Genomic DNA, 23,307 nt, shown 5'->3' on the forward strand with positions numbered 1-23,307 from the left:
CGCACAGTCCTTCTCCACGTGCGTCTTGTCCTCATGAAGGCAGTAAAGGCAGAAAGAGTGTTCGTCCTCCTTGAAGACGTTCTGCAGCTGGCATCCAGGGCAGACCCTGAACAGCTTTCCGGGCGTCGAGCTTCCCTTCTCCTGGGCCATCTCCGAGACCGGGCCTGAGAAGCTTCTGGAGTCCTCCGAAGCGTAGCTCGACGAAATCTTCACCCTTGAGGGGCACAGATGAATCCGACACGGGTCCCCGTTGATCGGATGTAGGATAGGTGGAGCTTGAGGCTCTTTTGACCGAAAGAATCGAAGTTTTTTTGTGAAAAAGCGCGAAAAAAAGCACTAACGCTCGAGAGCAATAGCACGAGGATCCCAACACATGAACGTGCGGTAAAAATCTGAAGATGGCTGCCAGAGGCGGTGCTTAGGTAGAGGGCAGTCATTGGCTGTGGTCAGTATGACGCAGAGACCAGTGATTGGTTATTACTACGAAAGACAGATCAGAAACGAAACTGATATTGGTTTTTTCTTTACCAAGGATTCCCAGCCTGACGACGGGGAATATTCATGAGCATGTGAATCCATGCCAGACCCCATGCTGGAGAATAGGGAGATTCCTGTAGCCAGTTACCGTTTTGTTTTATATAATTGTATGTATACCCAATTGTAGTGGGTGCCAGGGTAAAGCCATAAACCCAGTGGTCTAAAACAGAACTATTCTTTTTTTTTAATCTCGATTTTTTAATACCTCGCTGTCTGTTCCTTTCCTTGAATTGTGCGGCGGGATTGTATAAATGGGTGTGTATGATTGGTGTGTCACATCTGAGTGAACCACTAGCCAAAATTCTAAAAAAAAACACTGTACACCTCCCACTGACTATGTTTCTTTCACACCCGTGTTGTCACTGCACAAAATGTGAATATCCCCCTATCAACCACCCTGGACGCCATACAGGCCTAGCTGTGTTAAGCACAAGGTTAACACAGTGCTAGAAACATGGCACCTGAAAATCTTTGACCTGGCCGCCAGCCATGCTGGGCTCCCTCTGCCTTCCCAAAGCAGCCCATGTAATTTATCCTGTCCTAGAAACACACTTCTGGGGACTCACGATAAGTGACCGGGACATAGTGCTCGGTCTACACGCTTCTGTTTAAGCAGAAGAGCCAAAGCCTTTCATCAATTAACATTGTCCAAATATGAACATATGGCATATTGTGTGCACACCTTCTACTGTTAGGGTCAGGTTTGGGTCACACGAGTGAGCAGTGAGTCCAGTATGCATGAGATACTCAGCAGGGTTCCATGCATGAATCACAGGCATATATAAACTATAAACATAAAATATAATCTCAAATTAAAATAGGATCAGACATATTTCAAATGTTAAATTATGTGGTCATTTCTATGTGACAAAGATGTTCTTTTGTTTTATGCACTTTGTAAATAAACCACAGTTGGTCTCTTTACCTCTCCCCTTTCTCATACATTATTTCTAGAATGAGAATGATTTATTTACTCATAGATTATATGGATTACATACTGGGTGAGCGAGTGATCCATTTACAAACCCCAGACAAATGAATCAATTATATGCAGACTGAATGCAAACAATAACATCCAAGACCATACTGAGTGTCCCCAAAGTACTTGCTTGCAGGGCCTCATGGTGTCTTGTTTAGTTTAGGCGGTGCCCGCTTTAGGCCCTGCCCATCACTATTTAGACCCAACATTCACAGAATGCCCCCTTGTTGGATAACTCCCCCTCCCCATCCCAGCAATTTTGCATCCAACCCATGCCACTGCCGGACTATCCTGCCGCTCACTGCCACATAACTTCAAAGAGACAAGACAGCTGGTTAGTCCTACTGTGCAGCAGGAAGCGAGGCAGGGTTTGTTTTCCACTCCCCCACTCAGAATTGCGTCTAAACCTCAACCCAGCAGCCTCATTCTCAGCATGCTGCAGCACTGTCTGGAGCCGGCAGAGACACATGACCCACTCTGCTTTTTTTTTGGTTGCCTCACTGTCAGCTATCTCACCTCACCCCACTTCACTTTACACTATGACCACACCACCACTCCACACAACCACACCCCTCCACCATACTAAACTACACTCTACAACACAACCTCATCACATCCTGACCACTACACATCAACACACTCCAACACCAATCCAAACTCCCTATTGAAACCACCACTCCACACACCCCACCCCACATCCCCACACCCTTTCATTCTACACAGCCACTTCACACTTCTACTCCTCGCATCCACACTTCTTCTCCACACCACACAATTCCAGACCCCGGCTCCACATCCCCAATCCACACCATAATAACCCCCACAACACACTCCACCACTCCACACCACCACACACCCACATGCCACTCCACACACCCACACCCACACTACATCACCACACCATTACACCCCACATCCACATGCCATTCTACCACATCCCAAACTCCACCACTCCACAGACACCCCAACTCCACACCACTACTCCCCACCCTATATCACCATAGCGCACCTCCACACCACACCCTTCCAACACATCATTCCACAACACACCTTATCAACGTACCACAACACTTCACACCACCACATCCCCTGCTCCACACCTCCAGTCAAAGCCTCCCACTCTAACCTGCTCCAATCTAACACCATGCCCCCACTCTACCCCTCTTCCCAGCTCTGCCCTTTTCTCAATTCAACCTCTAACCTTCATTCTATCATCACATATGTCCAGCCCGCCCCACACCACTCTACCCCACCTACTCTCTCACCTCTCTCTAACCACCCCACACTGCCTCATGCCTCTCTAATTCCACCCACTTCACCCCTCTATATGATACACCTCTCTATAACCGCACACACCCTTATCCCACTATACCCTCACCACCTCACCCCACTCTGCCCCACCCAACATTACTCACCCCACACAACTCACACATTCCCTGCCTCAGTACCATATTCACACTAACTCACCCCTGCCTATGACCAACAACCCACCTACCCTAGCTCACCTCTGCCTACCGTGACTCATCATAGTTAATACCCATATTACGCCACCCCACTCTCACCTCAGCTTCCCTAACGTATCTCTGTCAACCACCTTTCCATAATCATCCTACACCCATCCTACGTCACCCGTGCGCATCTCCTCCAATCCACCCTCCCCAGATCACCTCTGACTTCCCCCACTAATCCTAGCTCATCCATACCTACCATGCACACCCCAGCCTACCTCTCACCTTAGTTCACCCTTTTCCCTTCCACCTTAGCTTCCCCATTCTCTTGTAACCCTAGCACACCCTTAAAACCTCAAAAAATAGTGTTTGCTGACAACGAACATTAGTAACATGCATATTAACAAAGACTTCCATACACTGCAGTGGAGAGAAGTCTTTCTACTATATCTACCATTAATGCTATTTTTCTGCACGCAGTAATTTTCAGACATGTTTGGAAGTACTGGCTAAGTATAGCCCAAGTATTTACTGCATTCTTATCTATTATTGTAAAACGTAATGAGCAACAACAAACGCAAAAACGATTCCCTTTGCCTGTTTAAAATGTAAGTGTACAAAAAGGAGAGGCGGGTTTGTCGCGGGCCAGCGAGGGAGGTGGGAATGCAGTGGATGGAATCTGGAGTGGGAGTGGTAGAAGGTGGTGTGCGAGCAGTTTCAAACCGTTAAGGACGCCGAATCATAGCACTCTACTAAGAAAGGCTCAGCCACCTTCTATATGTCAGATTGTTTAAGACACATTCATGTAACACATCAGTTTTAGAACAGTTTTGGACGACGCAATGACTGTCTTTGTCAGTCTTTTTCTGATATGGAGCTATCATGCTGGTAGCTCAGTGAATCACAAGTCTTCTTATTATAAAATGGCAACCCGTCTAAAAACGCAGATGGATAACATATTACGTGGAAAATGGTCACTTGTTCAGAAAATGTTGTTCTCGAAAGACGGTCACGTATCCTAATGAGACAGGATTTTTTAAAAAAGCTTTTCAACACGCATCCATACCTTCTATTATTGCCGGAAACAGGACTAATCTGACTTCCTGTAGAATGTGGCACTACCACATTTTGGAGATGGTTACAGTAAATACACACATGTTACAGCAAGGCAAATCCCCCCCTTTCTCCCCGCCTCCCCGCCCCAAGGTCTTTTCATTTGCATTTTAGTTTCCAGTGCGTTCGATGGATTTTCCTGGTTTCGAGTACAGGCAAAGTAAAAGTGTTCATTAATGGAGTAGTCAGGCAAGTAACCATAACCACAGGCCAACAGCACAACATGTCAGAATGTCCCATTGCCACCTTCAACAACAGAGCCAAAGGGCCCGATTCATGGCATTTTTGCAAGGTTCAAAGAGACTTTGCACTGCCGAAAAGTGACTTTGCACTGCCGACACAAACCCTGATTCATGGAACTGTGTAAAGTGTATTTTTGCTGTGCAAAGTCAGTGCAAATGGTTATTTGTGCAGTATACAATGACTTTGCACTGACCTTGCACTGCAAAAATGTGCTTTGCACAGTTCCATGAATCAGGGTTTGTGTCGGCAGTGCAAAGTCACTTTTCGGCAGTGCAAAGTCACTTTGAACAGTGCAAAAAATTCTTAGAATCGGGTCCATAGTGTGATATTGGGATGTTTCGTGTAATTGCTAGTCTGGCCAGGCTGGCACAATGCAGAGGCCACAACCCTAGGCTTGGTTCGGTGGATGCTCCCACTCGTAACCCGCTTTTCACGAGGACACCTCTATTCATTCATAAGGCACCCATTGCGGGCATGGCTTCTTCAGAGCACCTGCGGTTGGTGGAGGTGATAGAAGGGCAAGGCGTGGCGAATTATACTGTTGGTTACTTTTAAAGGTAGCTAATTAGGCTTTCATTGCACAAGCTGAGTAATGCCTACATAGACTCAGGAAGAGAGTGCGCTGCTAATTCCCTCGTGGGTGTGACAATGTCCACACAATGCACCCACATTCCTTGCTCTCTTGTAGTGAGGCACACATTCACATTCTGGTTAGCACGTTTTTGTTGGCACAGTAACGTCCAACCAGGGAGAGTTAATAATTTGCAAGGTGGTTTGTTCCTTCCGCTGTCGGTTCTACTTAAGGCAATTACAAACGGCTGCCAAGGGTGTTCTGAATACGGGGCTGGAGACTGGAGCGTTAAGGCTTGTTTTTGGTGAATTGATTCAAAAGAATAAAAACAAATCGACGGGAGGGTTTGTAGCTAGACAAGCAGACCCGAAAGGGTAACGTATGTAGGAGGAGACTGAGAAGGCATGGCACAGTGGCATGCAATGGAGAGCGGTAGGGTAAGGACACATGTGCGACTTGTGTGAATTAACCAAGGAGGAGAAGCCCCACCCCCAGCGGAGCTGGTTTTCCCTCACTACATTCATGCACACCATGTCTCGGTGCTGCAGCTGTAGCTAACTGGCATTTCAGAGAGATTGAGGAAGTCTAAGCTAGGAGTTGAGTTAAGAGCTGCGCAGTAGCAAGAACCTGAACGCGGAGTCAACAGAAAACTGCCACCCTGCAAGAGGACGCAGTGAAGTACTGGGATTAGACACCACATGGAAGCACTCACGAGCAATGTCGGATTCCGAGCCTCTGTGCAGCAAAAGAGATGAGAAGCGACCCTGGTGGGAGCCTGGCGAGGCCTGCTGCTAGACAGCACCTCGGCGGTGGTGGAGGAGCCTAGCAGTGCAAGGCGCATTGTGTAGGCGGAGCCAACAGCAGAGGAGGAAACAGTACAGGTGAGCAAGCAAATGAGGGCTCGGGCCTGGCTCTAGCCAAATGTCTGGCTCTGGCTCCGCTCTAGGCCCCCCGGGTATCAAGAGCCAAGCCAGACATTCGTGTGCAAGTCCTTGCCGGAGGTGGGAGTTGGGAGGAGGCAAACATGTGTGCAGACGGGGAGATGACAAAAAAAGAGCGGTGGCGGTAGTAGGGAGTGCTGAACAAGATAGGGGAAGGAGAAATAAGGCATTTGAACAAAGACTGACAAGAAATGGGAACATTAGGGAGATGTATATATTCATGAAAAGCGGGATGAAAAGGAGGTGATTGTATAGAGTTTCCTCAGTGCTGTGGGAGTCCATTTGTCTTGGAATGGCACTAGGATGCCTGGGGATCATAGCAACGATCACTCATTTACATAAACCTACAAAGGATTGCAACAGCACTTGCAAGGTTTGTGAAGCCCAGTGAAGCGCATGGAAAATAAATGTGGGGGACATCAGTCCACCAAATGTGGGGGAAGAGTTCAGCAAACACCATCATCTCAGGATCCAATGAAAAGTCTAATCTTGCTGTGAAATAAAACATTAGAAATGTGTTTGCCAGGCAAAGAGTCCCGCACACCTCATTGAATACGCATGATGAATATCAACGCAACACAATGAAAACATATTCCAGCACAGGCACCTTTCAGTCCAGCACAAGCTGCCCGTGTTTGGTGCCTCCACTCTAATATCCTTTTGCATCACTGCATGAAATAGGCGGATTAATCAGAGCACAGGGAACTGGGAAAGGATGTCTCATGCAGTCACGTGCAAGACTATGAAGCTGAAAACATCTACTTTCCAGCCCCTTCTGTGAAAGACACTGTAAACACACTCTGCAGTGTCAGTCTAGAAGCACAAGCCTTCCTCATTCATTGTTGCACATGAAAGGATATTGGGAAAAAGCAACATTGTAAGCACTGGTCTCAAATGTCTGCACTCCACAGTCACAGGTTAAAATCCCGGCAAAGCCATTCAGCCCTTTATCCTTCTGAGGTTGTCAAAATGAGTACCATTCATGTGGTGAGCAATAGCACGGATTATTGCAGCGCATAGAACTGGGATGGATCCAGCATGAAGCGTTCAGCCTAATATCTATCGCCCAACCCCTTTCTGACTGCGCGACTGGTGCACAGCGCTCTGTAAAAGGAGAGCTCTATCTTTGTACTTGCTGTCTAATTAAAAAGTAATCATATTTAGTGCAGAGTACATGGGTGATGCGAACGACAATATCACGTATGTCACTTCTGTTAATTACTGAATACCAGGCTGCCGACTGTACAATGCTTATTTCCCATGGCGCAGTAGTCTCAGGTTTCTACTACCTGAACCTGTCAAAGTTAAAAGGAGTCTCCACTCTCCACAGTCTGCCAGTGACCCCCTTTTGGAAAGCCTGATGCGGTTGGTTGATTCATTTTTAGTTAAATAGCCTAAAATGACCCATTTATTGCTATAAACCTTCACAATATTCCGTCAGTCCTTTGGCTGCGTACTTCTGTGTTTGACTCACTGTGAGGTTCATCAGTGAGCGAGAGTCCTTGATAAGCTATGAATGGGTGAAATCTAGGTTGACTGCCGAGAGACGTTAGTCACTACTGCCGGCCAAGATATATATAGTGAATTACAATCAATGCCGTTTCCCAAACAGTCCAAGCCACAAAGATGCACCACAGCCAGAAATCTAATCATTTTCAGGTGTATTTTTAGAAAATGTTTAGAACATCTAGAAAACTGCATCTGTCACTGCAAACCTGCAATGTGACCACAGTTTGTGGGACTCAACCCAGCCCAATGCCTGGAACACAGAGGGCTCCTTACTTGCAATGTATGCTGCTTTTGCATTGATTTTGGGCCACACCATTTAGTGCAAGGGGTGAGCCAGAGTTCTTGAAGACAGTGCTCTGTTAGGCACAAATGCCTTTTCAGCGCAAGTGGTTAATGGTAATAATGAGCAAACAGATGATTGTCCTCTACTTGCCGCGCTCAACAACAGAGTTACTGTTTGTTACTCCAGAGAAGATACTAATCTCAAAAGAGATGCTCAAAGGATTTTCGGCCTGTGTGGCTGTATTTATTTTGAAATTGAATGAAAAAGTCTTGTATATAGGGAAGTCACCAGATCCCCTGCTACTGCAGCACATCACCCTTTTTTCTGAAGGTGACGAACGGGTGAGCGAAGAGAATGGAGGAGGCACCCCGATAACCGGGGCAGGGGCCTTCCTCCTTCCGCTCTCTCGTCCCTCCCCCCACAGGGGCAGGGGAGAGGGCGGCAAGGTGAACAGAGGAAAGGGCGCCAAAAGCCCGCAAAAGCCCGCGAAGGGTAACAAAGGAAGAAGGAGGAGCTTGGGCTACATAAGCGGCGGGCACCCGGCACAGGAGCACTTGCAGCTCTTCCAGCAGCCGGGCGCCCGCCAAAATCGGAGGATTTCGTTTTCGTTCCTACACGCCATGGAAGAAGGATTTCGTTTCGGAGTGCAAGTGCCGTTAGTTTTCCTGTTCCTTGTTCGGGGGTTATGGAGAGAGAAGCGGTCCGGTTGGAGTGGCGGCAGAAATTCCAGCACAGGAAGGAATCCAGTTGCTCACGAGGCGGAAAGAGCAGGGCGTCTATTCGGGAGTTCGTCAGCTTTACCTAAGGTAGGGTGTGGTGTTAGCGCCACCCTTGCCGCGAGGCCAAGAGTCCGCAGGCATTTCCTCCGCTGGACTTGAGTTGGGGGAGTTTATGGCACGTGCGGGGCAGGCAAGAGATAAAGCGAGCGGGGGCTGGTTTTTTCAGGATGTTGGCAGGGCTTATCTGAAACGGCCCACCCGGTTTTTAAAGGGGCTGGAAAATAAATAGTCCCCGAGCCTGGGCTTCATCGCCTCATATTTACAGACTTTTGCACTGGGGTTCTGCAAAATGTCCAAGGCCCCCGTCCAGCCAGTCAGGTGGCACAGCGAGCAGAGCGCTCGCTTTGGACATCTGTGCAGAACATGCTGACGCAGGTTCGAAACCCGGTGGGGCCCAGCTCTGCCTTTCATCCGTCCGAGGTCGATAAATGAGCACCGCACACTGTAGGTAAAAATTCGTAGCGCTATAAAAATGCACACTGTGCTAAGCCTGTTAGGAGGCTCTGTTGCGCAATGGATAGCGCGTTGGACTTCTAAGGATGCTGTGAAGCAATTCAAAGGTTGTGGGTTCGAGTCCCACCAGAGTCGATGTATTTTGGAAATACACGCATTTGAAACTGCTGTGTATATTTCGTATCGTTGTTTGTGCAAATTGTATCAACAGACTGTTAGTTCATCCGAGTGTTATTTTGATTTGAACTTAATGCTTTACTGGAATGAACATAATGAGTGGCACTTAATTGCGTAGATTCATAACTGTTGTATGGTATAGGGGTACGAAACGGCTGTAGCAAGCCCCCCTTTTGATAAAACGAAGGTTGTACTTTCAGGGGGGTGAAACTTTGTGCTGTGGCACCAGCGACTTTCAGGGGGGTGAAACCTTGTGCTGTGGCACCAGCGACTTTCAGGGGGGTGAAACCTTGTGCTGTGGCACCAGCGACTTTCGGGGGGGTGAAACCTTATGCTGTGGCACCAGCGACTTTCAGGGGGGTGAAACCTTGCGCGGTGGCACCAGCGAATATTAGGATGGTACACGGCTCGTGTGTTAACCTGTGAGCTAGGCATTTTCAGTGCTACAATCTGTAGTGGGGCTTGCAGTAGTATAGGTCATGGCGTCTGGGCATCACTGGCAGCGTTCTGTGCTATATTGGAGTGTTGGTAGATTGCTGTGAGTTGTTTTAGTTTGTACTGCAGCGTGTATGGTGTTGTTGTATACCGCATTGCCACCTGCTCTGGCATCAGGCGATATTTCCAGTTGTGAACTCTTGGCTAGTGGTGTAGGGGGTTGCCGTTGCCATTACAGGACGTCCGTGTAATATTGCAAGGCATGAAGTTATGTAACCACCCCGCATGGGTTGCGGGAATGCAGGCTGTGGTAAATCTATAGAGCACTCCTAATATAAACAGCTCATAGAACTGCAAAGTAGTACATGACATGAGTTACCGAAATGACCCTGCGCTTTTGTAATGTGCGAGTTTGGAATAATTCAGTAGCAGTGTATCAACGCGGGGCAACATCTTTAAGTTGTGAAGAGGTCTCCCGATATATGAGAAAAGTTGCAAGGGGCATGAGCGAGGACCTCCGCCACACACGAGGTGTTTCATAAGTCGGCGGTTGACGAGTGGGGGAACATGTGTCGTGGGTGGTCACATGAATGTGAACTAGGATGCCTGTCCACGTTGTAGCAGGCAGTTTCGGAAGTTGGGAGGAAGAACATCGGATGGGGATGACTGTGAATTGAAGCAAACAGTGACGCAGTGACGTCAAGTAGCGAGTTAATTGGAACGTTCGGCTTGGTTCATGAGAAAAATGCGTCTGCGCATTGGGTGAAATTGTAATATAGGTGGATACACTTTTTAAATAATTTCTGTAAATTTATCTTGGGGTTGCAGATGGTTGTCGTTGTGTTAGGAAGGTAGGTTGCTACGATGTACACTCCATGTCACCCTTTGAGCACAGGGCGCATCCCCAGTGCGGTCGTGGGGTTAAATGTTTGGCTATTTGCCGCTAGGCTGCGCATTAGGTATGCAGGAGAAAGGGAGTTCCTTTGAGGTCGCGCACAGCATGGTGGAAGGCCCCCTTTTGGTTTTAAAAACACACGGTTTCTAGGGCACTGGTGTGCTTAGAAAAATGTCGTAGGGATAAGGGAATTGTACGCACTAAAATCAAGTATTATGGGCGATGTCTTTTGGGGAGAAAGCTTTTGGGCAAATCCTTCAATTGTTCTGCGAGTTTATTGGAGGAACAGCCTTAGTGCACAATAGCGCGTAGAGGTAGGCCCGTGTGAAGGGGAAACAGGAACCAGGGTGCCTCGAGCGGCTAGTGTGCCACTTATTCAAAATGTCAGGCTTCACCTGGTGCAGGAGGGTCGGCATCCGTGGCTGGGAGTATCACCATCAGTTTATGGGTTACATTTGTGAACAGAAGGTGTTCACAATTACGATCACCTACATTACTGTCATGGGGAATTAACCAGCATGGTGGCCAGACGATGTCCTTCACCACGTTTGGAACGGATGCGCATAGCAGGTTTCCTAAAGATGGGATTAATGTGGCCATGGGGGAGTTATGACCGTAAAGACCGCAGGTTCAGTAGATTTCACGTGGCGGTTGAGGGTCTGGCGAAGGGGTTAATCATGGCCTCCTCAAGGGAGTCACGCGTGAGCAGGGCCATTGCACAGGGATAGGTGGGCTAATTACGGGCACCTGCAATCAGTAATTGTGGTACAAATTGCGCGGGGGCGGCGGGTGAATGAGGGCTGGCCTTGCGATGCTCAGGGAGAGCCGGCTGCATCGCAAGTTGCGGTACGGAGTCACGTTCTTTCGCGGGAGGCCAGCATCAAGTAGAGCTGCATGACAGGAGGGAGCCCTCACTTTGACATCTGGGCTGAACCTGGGGACACAGGTTCGATTCCCGGCAGGGCCAAACTCAGCTGTTCAGTAAGAATAAGCAGCGCACAGATACCTGAGGGTTCATAGCGCTATATAAATGCAGAAGTAGTTTCATCCCGCTTGGGAGCAGGACGACACTAACCAGACCGGAGTCCAGCACCTGGTCCGCCCGTAGAAAATGCTGGCCATTAAGCATATTGTATGATGTTAGCAGAGAGGCGGCTCCGCGTCAGGGACTTCTTGTGGGCCCCAGGGTCGAGATTTTAATGTGTTCACAATGGTTTGTATTTGAAATGAAGATGCGTGCCGATTAACATGACCCGAACAGGTACGGCTTAGGCAGCCTTTACAACGGACTAGGAGACAGGTATTGGAGTTGGTAGGAAGGCATCGGGTGTGCATTAACTGGCTGACGTCTGTGACAGGATTATCAAAGGAGGACCCATTGGCAAGGTACAGGCACAAACAGTTTCGAGTTTTGATATTAGGGGACTTTTTGGTGGCATATGATCTGGCCGTAGGACCAGGGGTTCATGCATATCTTATGTTCGGTTCCCAAAGTCGTTCAACCTACCAGCGCCTTCAGACCATACCGATGGGTTTTAAGGCGCTATATAAAAGCAAAATAACATATCATAACATAATATGTCAGATACATAGTCTCCAGAACAGACAAGAACGACAGTGGGAGTACACGGTACGGCAGCCAGGTTGCTTGATGCAAGGGGCCTGTGGGTTGAATTAAAAATGCTCAAGTGAAACACAAGGGGGGAGCGTTCTTGGGTCGGGAAAAATGTTATCGCAAAATTTATATTGCTAAAAGTGGGGCGCTAAGGGTAAGCGAATTGGTGCCAGCCAACAAGAAGGGGTCAAGGTTTGAGTTTCCTGAGGAGCTGTGACATAGGGGTACAAGGAGAGCGGGTATACATGTTGCTGAGGAGATCCAAGACGGATCAAACAGGGAAAGGCAGAAGCACCATGTTAGGAGGTACACGGGACAGCCCGGTTTGTCTAGTAGGATGCGTAAGCGCGTATTTGAGGTTGAGGATTCGCACGGGGGAGGAGGAGCCTGTTTTGGTGCATAGCGATGGGTCAGCTTCAAGCCTTTTTCATTTTAAATAGGTAATGGACATGGCACTGGTGGAAGCAGGGTTCTCGATGGGGGTCTACGGGACACATTCCTTCGGGATAGGGGCAGCCACGTCAGCAGCAGGGATGGGCCTGGGAGCAGAAGCAATCAAGCTGATTGGGGGATGGAAGTCCGGTTGTTTTAAGCGATATGTCAGGCCCGGCAAAATGTAAGATTAATGGTTCCCCCCCCCCCTCTTATCTCCTCTCAGTAGCATCGACGAAAGGAAGGCGACGGTCCGCCTGGGTGGTGGGCCTTTCGTTTGTGTCAAGCCAAGCAAGAGGAGTTGACCGCCGGGGAATACCGGGTGCAATGGCATGGAGTGCCAGGTATGGAGTGGGCACAGCTGCGGGGGCACGTGCGCAGACTCCTGAGGGAACATCGGAGGCCTGATGTTCTGGTGGTGCACCTCGGTGGCAATGACTTGGCTGGTCTGGGGAGGGGGATCTTGCTCAGGGAAATGATGTCTTCATTTCAGGAGTTATCGGCGGAAATGGGGGAGACCGAAATCGTGTGGTCAGAAATCATCTCGAGGCACGAATGGAGGGCCGCTGAGAGTCAGGCGGCCGGGGAGAATTCAAGAAGGAAGTTGAATTGGGCCATGGTTAAGTTTTGCAAAGGGAGAGGCTTTCAGCATATCAGACATGGTTTGATCAACCTGAAAAACAGGGAGCACTACTTGAAAGACGGAGTGCATTTGTCGGAGCAAGGAATGGATTTGTTTTTTCTGGAATATCTGCACAAAATTACTGGAGTTATAAGCCCGGAAAGGGGGGAGCCACGGTGGGCGGTAACCCACCTTTGGCGTGGCGGGTTGTGGCAACCTATGATAAGACAAAGACTCTGAATGAGCCATTGCTAAACCGGAAGGGGCTTCGCCCATTCTAGACAGCGCCTCCTGGGAGCATAAACGGCGGGGGTGTCTGGCGGTAGCAATTGGGGCTCAACTTCCCCCCCCAACAAACGGCGCTCCCCCAGTCCGCAAAGACCTGCAGGGGCAGGCAGTTTCTCAGGCTCGAAGGCCTTGGGGGAGTTGTGCCTGCAATTCAACATGGAGGTAAAGGGGGAAGCAGGACGAGGAGCAGTCGCCACACCTTTTGGATCTAATTTTTAATACCTGTTTGCAGTGGTTATGTATATGTAAAAATAAATCTGCGGCCTTGTTATGCCAAAACAAAATAAATGTCTCATGAAGCACCTTACTGGAGGGGAAAGGAAAGGGGCTTGCAAAATGAGAAATGTTTGATACAAATGGCATAGCTAATGGACAAATGCCCAGGTTATGAAGGTGACGAACGGGTGAGCGAAGAGAATGGAGGAGGCACCCCGATAACCGGGGCAGGGGCCTTCCTCCTTCCGCTCTCTCGTCCCTCCCCCCACAGGGGCAGGGGAGAGGGCGGCAAGGTGAACAGAGGAAAGGGCGCCAAAAGCCCGCAAAAGCCCGCGAAGGGTAACAAAGGAAGAAGGAGGAGCTTCGGCTACATAAGCGGCGGGCACCCGGCACAGGAGCACTTGCAGCTCTTCCAGCAGCCGGGCGCCCGCCAAAATCGGAGGATTTCGTTTTCCCACCCTCCCACCCTACAGTTATGATGAAACCTGGACGTCGTTGTCGCAGGATGACCAGGCGGGTTGTGGCAACCTATGATAAGACAAAGACTCCGAATGAGCCATTGCTCAACCGGAAGGGGCTTCGCCCATTCTAGACAGCGCCTCCTGGGAGCCTAAACGGCGGGGGTGTCTGGCGGTAGCAATTGGAGCTCAACTTCCCCCCCCAACAAACGGCGCTCCCCCAGTCCGCAAAGACCTGCAGGGGCAGGCAGTTTCTCAGGCTCGAAGGCCTTGGGGGAGTTGTGCCTGCAATTCAACATGGAGGTAAAGGGGGAAGCAGGACGAGGAGCAGTCGCCACACCTTTTGGATCTAATTTTTAATACCTGTTTGCAGTGGTTATGTATATGTAAAAATAAATCTGCGGCCTTGTTATGCCAAAACAAAAGAAGTGTCTCATGAAGCACCTTACTGGAGGGGAAAGGAAAGGGGCTTGCAAAATGAGAAATGTTTGATACAAATGGCATAGCTAATGGACAAATGCCCAGGTTATAACCACTCTCTTTTATATTTAAAAAACCACGAGTGTAGGCGCTCTCCAGTTCAAGTTCCCTACCTTTTTAGTTACTGGTAATAAGGGGAATGAACCAGCCCAGTTTTGCATGGAGGTAATGCAAACCTGACCTTTTTCTGATACATTATGTTCATGATAAATGCAACATGTTTATTATTTCACGTAGGCTGTCTAATTTACACAATTTGGTTTCCAATGGCTCAGTTCTTGGTTTGGCTCGTAGGGCCAAGCCAGACTTCTGGCTCGGCTCTGGCTTGGCTCTCCCTATACATCCCTTGGCTTGCACATCTTTATGAAAGAAGGACAGGACTGGAGTACACCAGGCGAGAAGCAAAAGGAATGCACAAAAGGACTCAAAGAGGATGCTGACAAGTGGGATCGGGGGAAGGGAACCATCAAGATGGACAAGGTAGCCGAGAAAGGCTGAGAGGTGCCGCCATAGTAAACTGAGGACGCGACTAACATTCCCCAGTGATATCTCAGAGGGAGGAGTACAGTAACAAAAGGATGTTCTACCATAGAAAGCAGGTAAAGCAAAGTGATGATTAAGATCACTGGCATTCAGAGATGGAGGATAACCGTTGCAGGGTTCTACGCATGCGCACGTGAAACAGCAATGCGTATTGCCGTTAAGACAGCGTAGATAATGGTTGCAAGTTCAAAACCTCGGTACGAGGTATGCAGACGTGAGATGGTGAAAGTATAAAAGGCATGAACGTGAGAATCACTGTTACACGTGCAAGTAACCCAGAGGGAAAGACGTGGCTGGGTCGTTATTGAAAATCTTGTTGAATAAAAAAAGAGAAAACAGTTCCAAGCGCTGAAGCCCAGTGACAGGATAAGAACAACACATAAAGCAAACTATGCTGTGGAACCGAGATGGCATAGCAATACCTAGATAAAAAGTAACTTAGAGGCTTGAAAGGCTAAACTGCATTATGGGACCTGTAGTGTCAAAGAACTACAGAGACACTTCAAATTTAAAAAGGCGCTTTTTGGAAAATGTAGTGACAAAGAACTAGGGAAAGATTGTGAACAGAAGTGACAGACTGCCATAGGCAGGAAGAATTGAACTTTGATGCCAATAACTTTATTTGAATACAATCTTTGAAATGTGTGGCAGTGTTTTAAGAGTCTGATTACGGAAACCCACCACAAATAACTTCAAACCCACCACAAATAACTTACTATATACATTCTTAAAGGAACTCATGACCTGTAATTAATCCTGCATACATCTCTGAGTAGGCCCTCCACTGACTGAACTATCTCACTGTGATTGCAGCGTAACTTGCGGTTCATGTATTTGTGCAGAGGTTGAAATGACTCAATGAGCTTTCTTTTATAACATGAATTCACCTGTGATCAGACAGACTGACATATTCTGGGGGCCATTCAGAGTTGGGCGGTAGCCATGGTGCTATTAGCACCATAGCTGCCTCCCAAACCGGGTCCGGTCTGGGTGAATGGGGACTTACCGGGTCATTCCGACCCTGGAGGACCCAGTAAGTCCCCATTCACCAAACCATTCCCCATTCCCATTTGAGCCCCCATAGGGCTCAATGGGAATGGGGAAGGTGCTAATAACGGGCCCGCGAATAGCAGGCCTGTTATTAGCGCCCTGGTCCCTTAGCGGGACCCGTAAAGGACATGTGATCAGACCACATGTCCTTTACGGTTCCCGCTAAGGGACCTCGGAATTGGGCGGTAAGGGATTACTGGCACCGGTCTACTTACCGGTGCCCGGTATCCCTTATCGCCATACTCGTAATGACCCCCTCTGACGAGGTTCGACTGTGTTGTGCAGCTTTCCCACAGTTTAACCCACTGAACTATCTTACTAGAACTGTCTTCCTGGTACTTGAAAACAACTTTCAGCCTACTCATTTCTCACAGTAGGCACATGGACCCACTGGTTTATCTGTATGATTGGTACCTGCGACCTGCAGTTCAAACACAATAGTCTGCAGCAAGTGCCCAACGCATCAAGCTATCCAAATGGGACTACCACGTAACCAATATATTGCAAACCAATCTCCACATTAAGTACATCAACTCAATTGCCTGTCATACTACACTAAGAACACCGGACACAGAGGCTACACAAGGATGTCAGGGGATAGTGCATTCGCTCATCTTGCCATTTTACTGGGATTGAAACATCCGACTGAGCGATTATATGACCCATTGCACATTTTATTGTAGATTGGGACATGCAGGCCAGACTGATCTCCGCAGCAGGCATTAAAGCTACTGCGCTTTTTCTATTGAGATTGGAACGGACATCTTGCATTTCTCTCTGCCCCCTCAACCCCCACACACACGTTACTGAGAAGGACGTGTGTGGCTGGAAACACACTCCACATCTTTGCAGCACATTACATACTTGCTTATATACCAAAGTGGTGTCCACTCTGCGAATTCATCTACAATATTTCGAATTCATTCGCTTTTTTAAGTGGTAAACTGAATTTGAACTTTTATGTACACGTTTAGCGTTTTTATAATAGAAGGGGTCAAAAGTCATGTGATGTTAGGCCCAGTGTTGGGCGACATATGTATGATCGCTCAGGCAGAAAGCCTCCTTGCTCCTGCCTGTGGATATAGCAAAAGCCTGCATGAAGTACCACTGTGACAATGCGCTCCCATCCGCGCGGATGCCTGTACAATCTTTTAGGAGGGGAAATGCGGGTGGCGTGGGCCCTTTTCAGGATCAGGAGCTATGAGATGTAAACTCACATATTTCACGGGTCAAGCGAATTTCTCCACACAGCTTCCGACCAATGCCTATTTGGGGGTCTATAGCATCCATAAGTAGACACACAAGATGTTAGAAGCCAGGAAATGGAAGCAGACCAGATGATTTGGGGAGGGGATCCTGATAGACAGCTTAGACAGTTGCCCCATTGCTCCAGCCCCAGTGAGGAGAAAGGGGAAGGAGGGTGATGGAGGGGAGTGGGAGGAGGTTTGTGTGTTTGTGGGGTTGTCCGTAAAATGATCCAGGGTGTGATCAGTGGTGCAATCAGAAGATGGACTTGATACCAAGCATGTGTCTTATTGTGTAAACCTGGCTTGAAAAGCAACAGAGCACAGTCCACCAATAGGGGTTACAAGCATACACGAGATGATTACTCAGGGAAGGGACCATAGACCATGCATCACCTGTATATCATTTAGGGTAGCAGGGAGCAGTGAACAGTGACGGTGGCTGGGTAGCATGTAACTGTGCTGAAATGGTGTTGGGGCATACAAGTGTGGGCTGTAGATGATGGCCATCAAGAGGGATAGTTAGGTGGCTGTATTCCGTCAGTGGAGTATATCTTACAACACGTGAAAGAGGCGAGGAGGGTCTTGATTTCTTTCCTGAACTGTAAAGGGGAGAACGGCAGTCCAATGCTGATGGAGAGGAAAGCGGGGCATGGACTGAGAATGCTTGATTACCGAGTCTCTCTTTTATTGCATTTCTGCTGCGCCCCTCTGGCCAGGTCCGGAATTCTGGTGATGGGCTGACAGGCAGATGGTGACTGTCAGTAAGGGAAGAGTGGGCATGTGTGGAGTTAGTGTTGCACATTGTGCATTTGGATTTGAAAGGGATGCGTGTTTGCAGAGGCAGGCGTTGACATTTGATGATTGCGTGGCTGTTATGTTGTCATACATATGCTGAAGCTAGGGCGTGATGAGCAGCCTGGGGACAACAGCGTTTCCCCTGTCCTAAAAAACAGGACTCAGCACTTTACAGTGGATCTAGAGCTGGTACCTAGGAGGAAGTGCATGAAGAATGGGCATTCATGAATGGGCACCCTGTGAATTATGACATTATACTGTTGCTTTTGCAAGCACAGTGACAAGATCCTCAAACTCAGCATCAGGGCATAGTTGAGTCAGGATAACCTCTGCCTCAGTGGAGAGGGCAGTTCGGCCAGTGGGATGAGGGGGGTTTGCTGGGGAAGTTGGAGGTGTCTGGTTTGGGTTCTAGTGGAGCTACTAGCTCATGACCTGAAGATTAAATTGTATTGTGATAGTGACGGATGGTGACCGGAGGGGATGATCAACAGCACATTTGATGACGCCCATGCTCAGGTTGTTAAGTACTAAGGGCCCGATTCCTAGAATTTTATGCGTGCTGAAAAGTAACTTTGTGCACTTTTCAACACGCAAAACTCCTTTCGTCGATTCATGGATCCGACTTTGCATACTTTTCCAGGACCTTGCAGGGACTTATCGCAGGTCCATCACATCTTTCTGTGTAGTCGAGCACTTTGTGTGAGACTCCACGTAAAGTGTGGGACAGGCCTATGCAAGGAAATAAATAGGGGGCAGAACATGCATATCCCCCATTCCCCACGCAGAATGACGAACAAGGAATTACGTGGGTGTGTTGAGGTACGGGCTACACAATGAAATCGAACACCCAGCAATGCGCAAAACCAAGCGTATTCATAGATATGAATGCGCAACATCACTTCCGGGAAAGATGCACGCAGTGCTTGCAATCTTACTGCCACATGATTGGAGGCACAAAGACCCAATCGCAGAGGAACCAACCGTGCCCTAAGTGTGCTGCTTTTTGTCTATACTATCAGAACATAACACAGCTGTGCATGATCAATGTACCCTAGATGTTTCAATGATTGAACAGAGTCATTTGGACTACATTTCTACATATTTCCTCTCTTGGGGTGGGTGCTCAGACTAACACTTTCAGGAGCAGTGGGAGCACAACCTGAATGTTGATGTCCCTCTTGCGTGATAATTGAGCCCGAATAGAGAGAACCTTATTAATGGATCACTCTTAAGTCTGAACTGAGTACCTTCATATGATGGGATGTATTGCAAAACATCATTACCAAATCTCAGCAAGGTATACTACAACTTTCCCAAAGGGTAGACTCACAAGCAGTCTTACTAATTTGTGTTTGTTGTGTTAGGAAAGACAACTGTCCCTATTTACAGACTACCTCCCTAGACAAGTGAATTGTGTGCCACCATTATAGAAGAGGAAAGAGAGAAAATAACAATAGGGACTAATTATGAGCTTGGTGGTATCTGGGCAGTAAATCCGCCCAGATAAACCAAACTGCCTTACCGTTACCGCCACTTGGTCCAGCAGTATTGTTTCCAGATTGCAAGTGGCGGTTGTGGTGTAAGTCCCCACTTTGAGTCTGTAGGAATGTATGTGGGATTTTTGGCGGCATTACTGCAGTGGTAATTCCATCACAGTAAATCCACTGAAATTTGGCAGAAAGCTGGCAGATTTACCTCCAGCTCATAGCCGGAGATGAATCCACCAACTTATGGCCAAACTTATATTTTGCCAATTTGGTAATGATGTGGTAAACAGTAATACCACCACATTTTACGCACACCACCCAACTGTAGTGAGGCCCATATTTAATAATGTCTTAGGGAGTGTCACATGATTGCTTTCCTTGCCAAAGGAATTTCATCCAGAATCCTGACAGAGACCTACTTTTCTACCTCCCCCTTGAATGTTTAGTCTTCAACACTCAAAGCATTACCCCATCTTGTTATTGTTTTTTGTGGTTTTATTTTTAAAATTTTGATCTTTTGTAATTTTGTGTTACTTTTTAAAGGGAAGCAAGGCGAAAATAAAACGATGAATAGCCTGTCATAAACAAAGGTTTATGGCAAATGGCACCTGGGACTGGCCTAGTCCTTGTGTGTAGGTACCACCTCATCACTACACGAACAAGACTCGCTCACTGCATGCTTAAACCTACACTTACGTTAGAGTTTCCATTCCTCACTTTCCTGGGCGGTCCTACTGCAGTCTCTGATGGGCTTGGGGTGGGTGGACTTGCCATACAAACCCAGTGCCAGCGCTTCTATTTATTTTATTTATTTATTTTATTTATTTGTTACACGCCCAGACCCTCAGGTGTCACGGCGAGGATATAAGATGCCTTAGGAATTAGTCATATTCATACATTACATTAGTTGCTTTACATGATATAGGTTACAAACATATTCACAATAATATACAGTGGCCTAGGTATTCACAGCAGTATCCGGTGGGAGGGGACCTATCTTTGGGTGCTAATATTGGTTGAATAACCAGGTTTTTAGCTGTTTCTTAAAGGTCGTGAAGGAGGATGCTTTTTTGATGGTGGTGGGTAGGGTGTTCCAGTGTTTGGGGGCTAGAGTGGTGAAGCTGCTGCCCCCTGCTCTTGCGGTTTTGAATCGGGGGGGGTCCAGGAGGAGTTTGTCATTGGATCTCAGAAGTCTAATATTAGTTTTAGGATGCAGAGTGTTGTTGAGGTAGATGGGTCCTTTTTTTGTGATGCATTTGTGGGTGATGCATAATGTTTTGAAAATGATGCGGGCTTTGATGGGGAGCCAGTGGGCATCTTTCCTGGTCTTGGATATATGGTCTGATTTTTTTATACCTAGCGCTGCCCTCAGGACTTTGTTTTGCAGAAGTTGCATTTTGGCTAGGTTGGTGTTGGATGTGCCCAGTAGTAATACATTACAGTAGTCCAATTTCGATAAGACCAGTGCTCTGGCCAGGGTGAGGCAGTTAACTGGAGTCAGAAATTGGCGGCTGAGTGCAATTAATTTGGAAGTGTAGGCCGTGGAGGAGGAAAGTACATTGATCTGTTTAGTCATGGTCAGGCTAGCATCGAAGTACACTCCCAGTGTTTTTACTTGTTTTGATACTGGAATATTGGTGCCGTCGATGTTGATGGTTGAATATTCTGGTTGGAGGGTTGCTAATTTGGCTGGAGCTCCTACGATGAGGACTTCCGTCTTCTCATCGTTAAGACATAGACTGTTTAATGCCATCCAGTTCTGGGTGAAATGGTAGCAGAGCTCTGTCCTCTCCTAACAGTTTTTGACGACGGGCACATCATATCCTCCTGCACCCCCGCCCCTTTGCTTTTAGAGAACTCCTGGACATTCCCCTTACCAGGCTTTGTTCCTCCTCCTGACACCTGCAGTACTAATCTCTTCCTACTTACACCTGCAGGACTGGCTCTCCTCCGGACCCCTCTGGCACTGGCTGTGCAACTGCATAGGCTCCTCCACTGCCTCTGTATCACCACTGTTCCCACCATCATCATCATCCCTACCACCAATATCACCAACATGTGCAGTAGCATCATAATCCGCTAGAGGAGGCAGATTATCTGTGTGCCTCATCACAGAATGTTCTGGAATTCTCTCTCCCCCTCTCCAGTTCCCAAGACAGAGAATACGAGATCCAGGTCCACTGGTGGATATAGGTTCCTGTAATTGTTCTGTACAGATGGCACCACATTAGATTCCTTCCCCACATCCCTGCAATTTTTCTCCAAACAAAAAAAGAGGCTTACCTTAACAAGATAAAACTGCAAGTTTATTTCTCTAATGAAGGATTCCCTAATCAAAAAACTGGCTTCCAAAGAAAGAAACAAAATAAAAGGTTTTCCCAACTTAAGTAACAAAGGTTTCAAATTCAAATCATAACACAAAAGAAAAGTATTCCTAACTTAATGGCTTCCCAAATAAACTGACTGGCTCCCAAAGTAAGAAAAAAAACGTCCTTATCACTCTCTGGGCCTCATTAGGACCCAGGTGTTAAGGGGTTAACGGCGCCGTAAAAGGTGTCGGCGCCGTTAATCCCTTAACGCCTTACTACGAGGTCCCTTTGCGGGACCCGACCTTAACGGCTGGTCTAGACCAGCCATTAAAGTAGGGGCCCGCAAAGGGACTCTCGAGGTAAGTATGGTACCGCAATTTGCGGTACCGTACTTATCGCTTTCCCCATTCCCATTATTCCCTATGGGGCAAAAATGGGAATGGGGAAGGGCCATGGTGGCATGGGGAATTACCGCCCCGTCAACCTTGGAATGGGGTGGTAATTCCCCATTCCGCCATGGCGGTCTCCAGCATTTTCCGCCGGAGTCCTAATGAGGGCCTCTGTGATTAGATATTTCCGTGCTGCGTTTCCTAATATTGCTGAGGTGGTGAAAAAGTAGAACTTGAATGCTAGCAATGGTGAAGCTGTTTGGTCTGATGTGTAATTACATGGTATAGATTTAGAGCAGGATTCTTATGCTGAATCAAAGACATTAGGAGGCTAAAAGATAGTTACACTGATTCAGAGAGTTAAATTAATATAATAGGATGGTTTTAATCTTGTCATAAATTACTGCAGACCGTGATATGAATTCTTGCATTATTGGACTAGGAATTGGTAGTATTCAATAACATTGTATGAGATGTATCATATATTGTTTTCAAATTGAAGTTTTTAAATTATATACATGATGTTTAGTGTATTTGTATGTGAAAGTTTCATTTTGAGCTGGAACACAATAAAAATAGAATAATTAAAAAAAGAATCCAAAATAACACACAGAGTCCTCAAAACGAAAACTAAAATCATTCCAACCCCTCAAACATGTGTCACTTTCTCCAACTCATAGCGTGGATTAGTCTTCTCTTGCCTTCCTGCCACTAAACAAGCCACAAAGGAAACAGAAAGTTGATGGTTTGCTATATTGGCTTCTGAACTAGTCTTCCGACCTCACCCAAATTCACACGAGAATACCTGAATCCAACGTCACTATGATGCTCATGTCTGAACCCTGTGTGCATGCCCAATTCCATCTTTTCATCTGATCTCGAGAGATAGAAAGTTGAACTTCACAGTTATTCCACCTGCTCCTGCGGATTCACCTGAATTCAATGATTGAGCCAGCAGGGATTTACAGGAGAATTTGAGGAGATTTGCCCAGGCTTCCTCCATCAGACCAGAA

The 23,307-nt window shown here is 47.5% G+C and overlaps 1 protein-coding gene across 1 annotated transcript in view; it reads right to left on the minus strand.

Moving 5' to 3' along the window:
- Nucleotides 1-23,307, minus strand: part of CORO2A (coronin 2A) — a 633,746-nt gene that overhangs the window by 517,547 nt on the left and 92,892 nt on the right. The gene's annotated exons all lie outside the window — the stretch shown is intronic.

The sequence above is a fragment of the Ambystoma mexicanum genome, chromosome 6p (genome assembly GCF_040938575.1).
Source record: "Ambystoma mexicanum isolate Mex_15411 chromosome 6p, UKY_AmexF1_1, whole genome shotgun sequence".
In the NCBI taxonomy this organism is placed as follows: Eukaryota; Metazoa; Chordata; class Amphibia; order Caudata; family Ambystomatidae; genus Ambystoma; species Ambystoma mexicanum.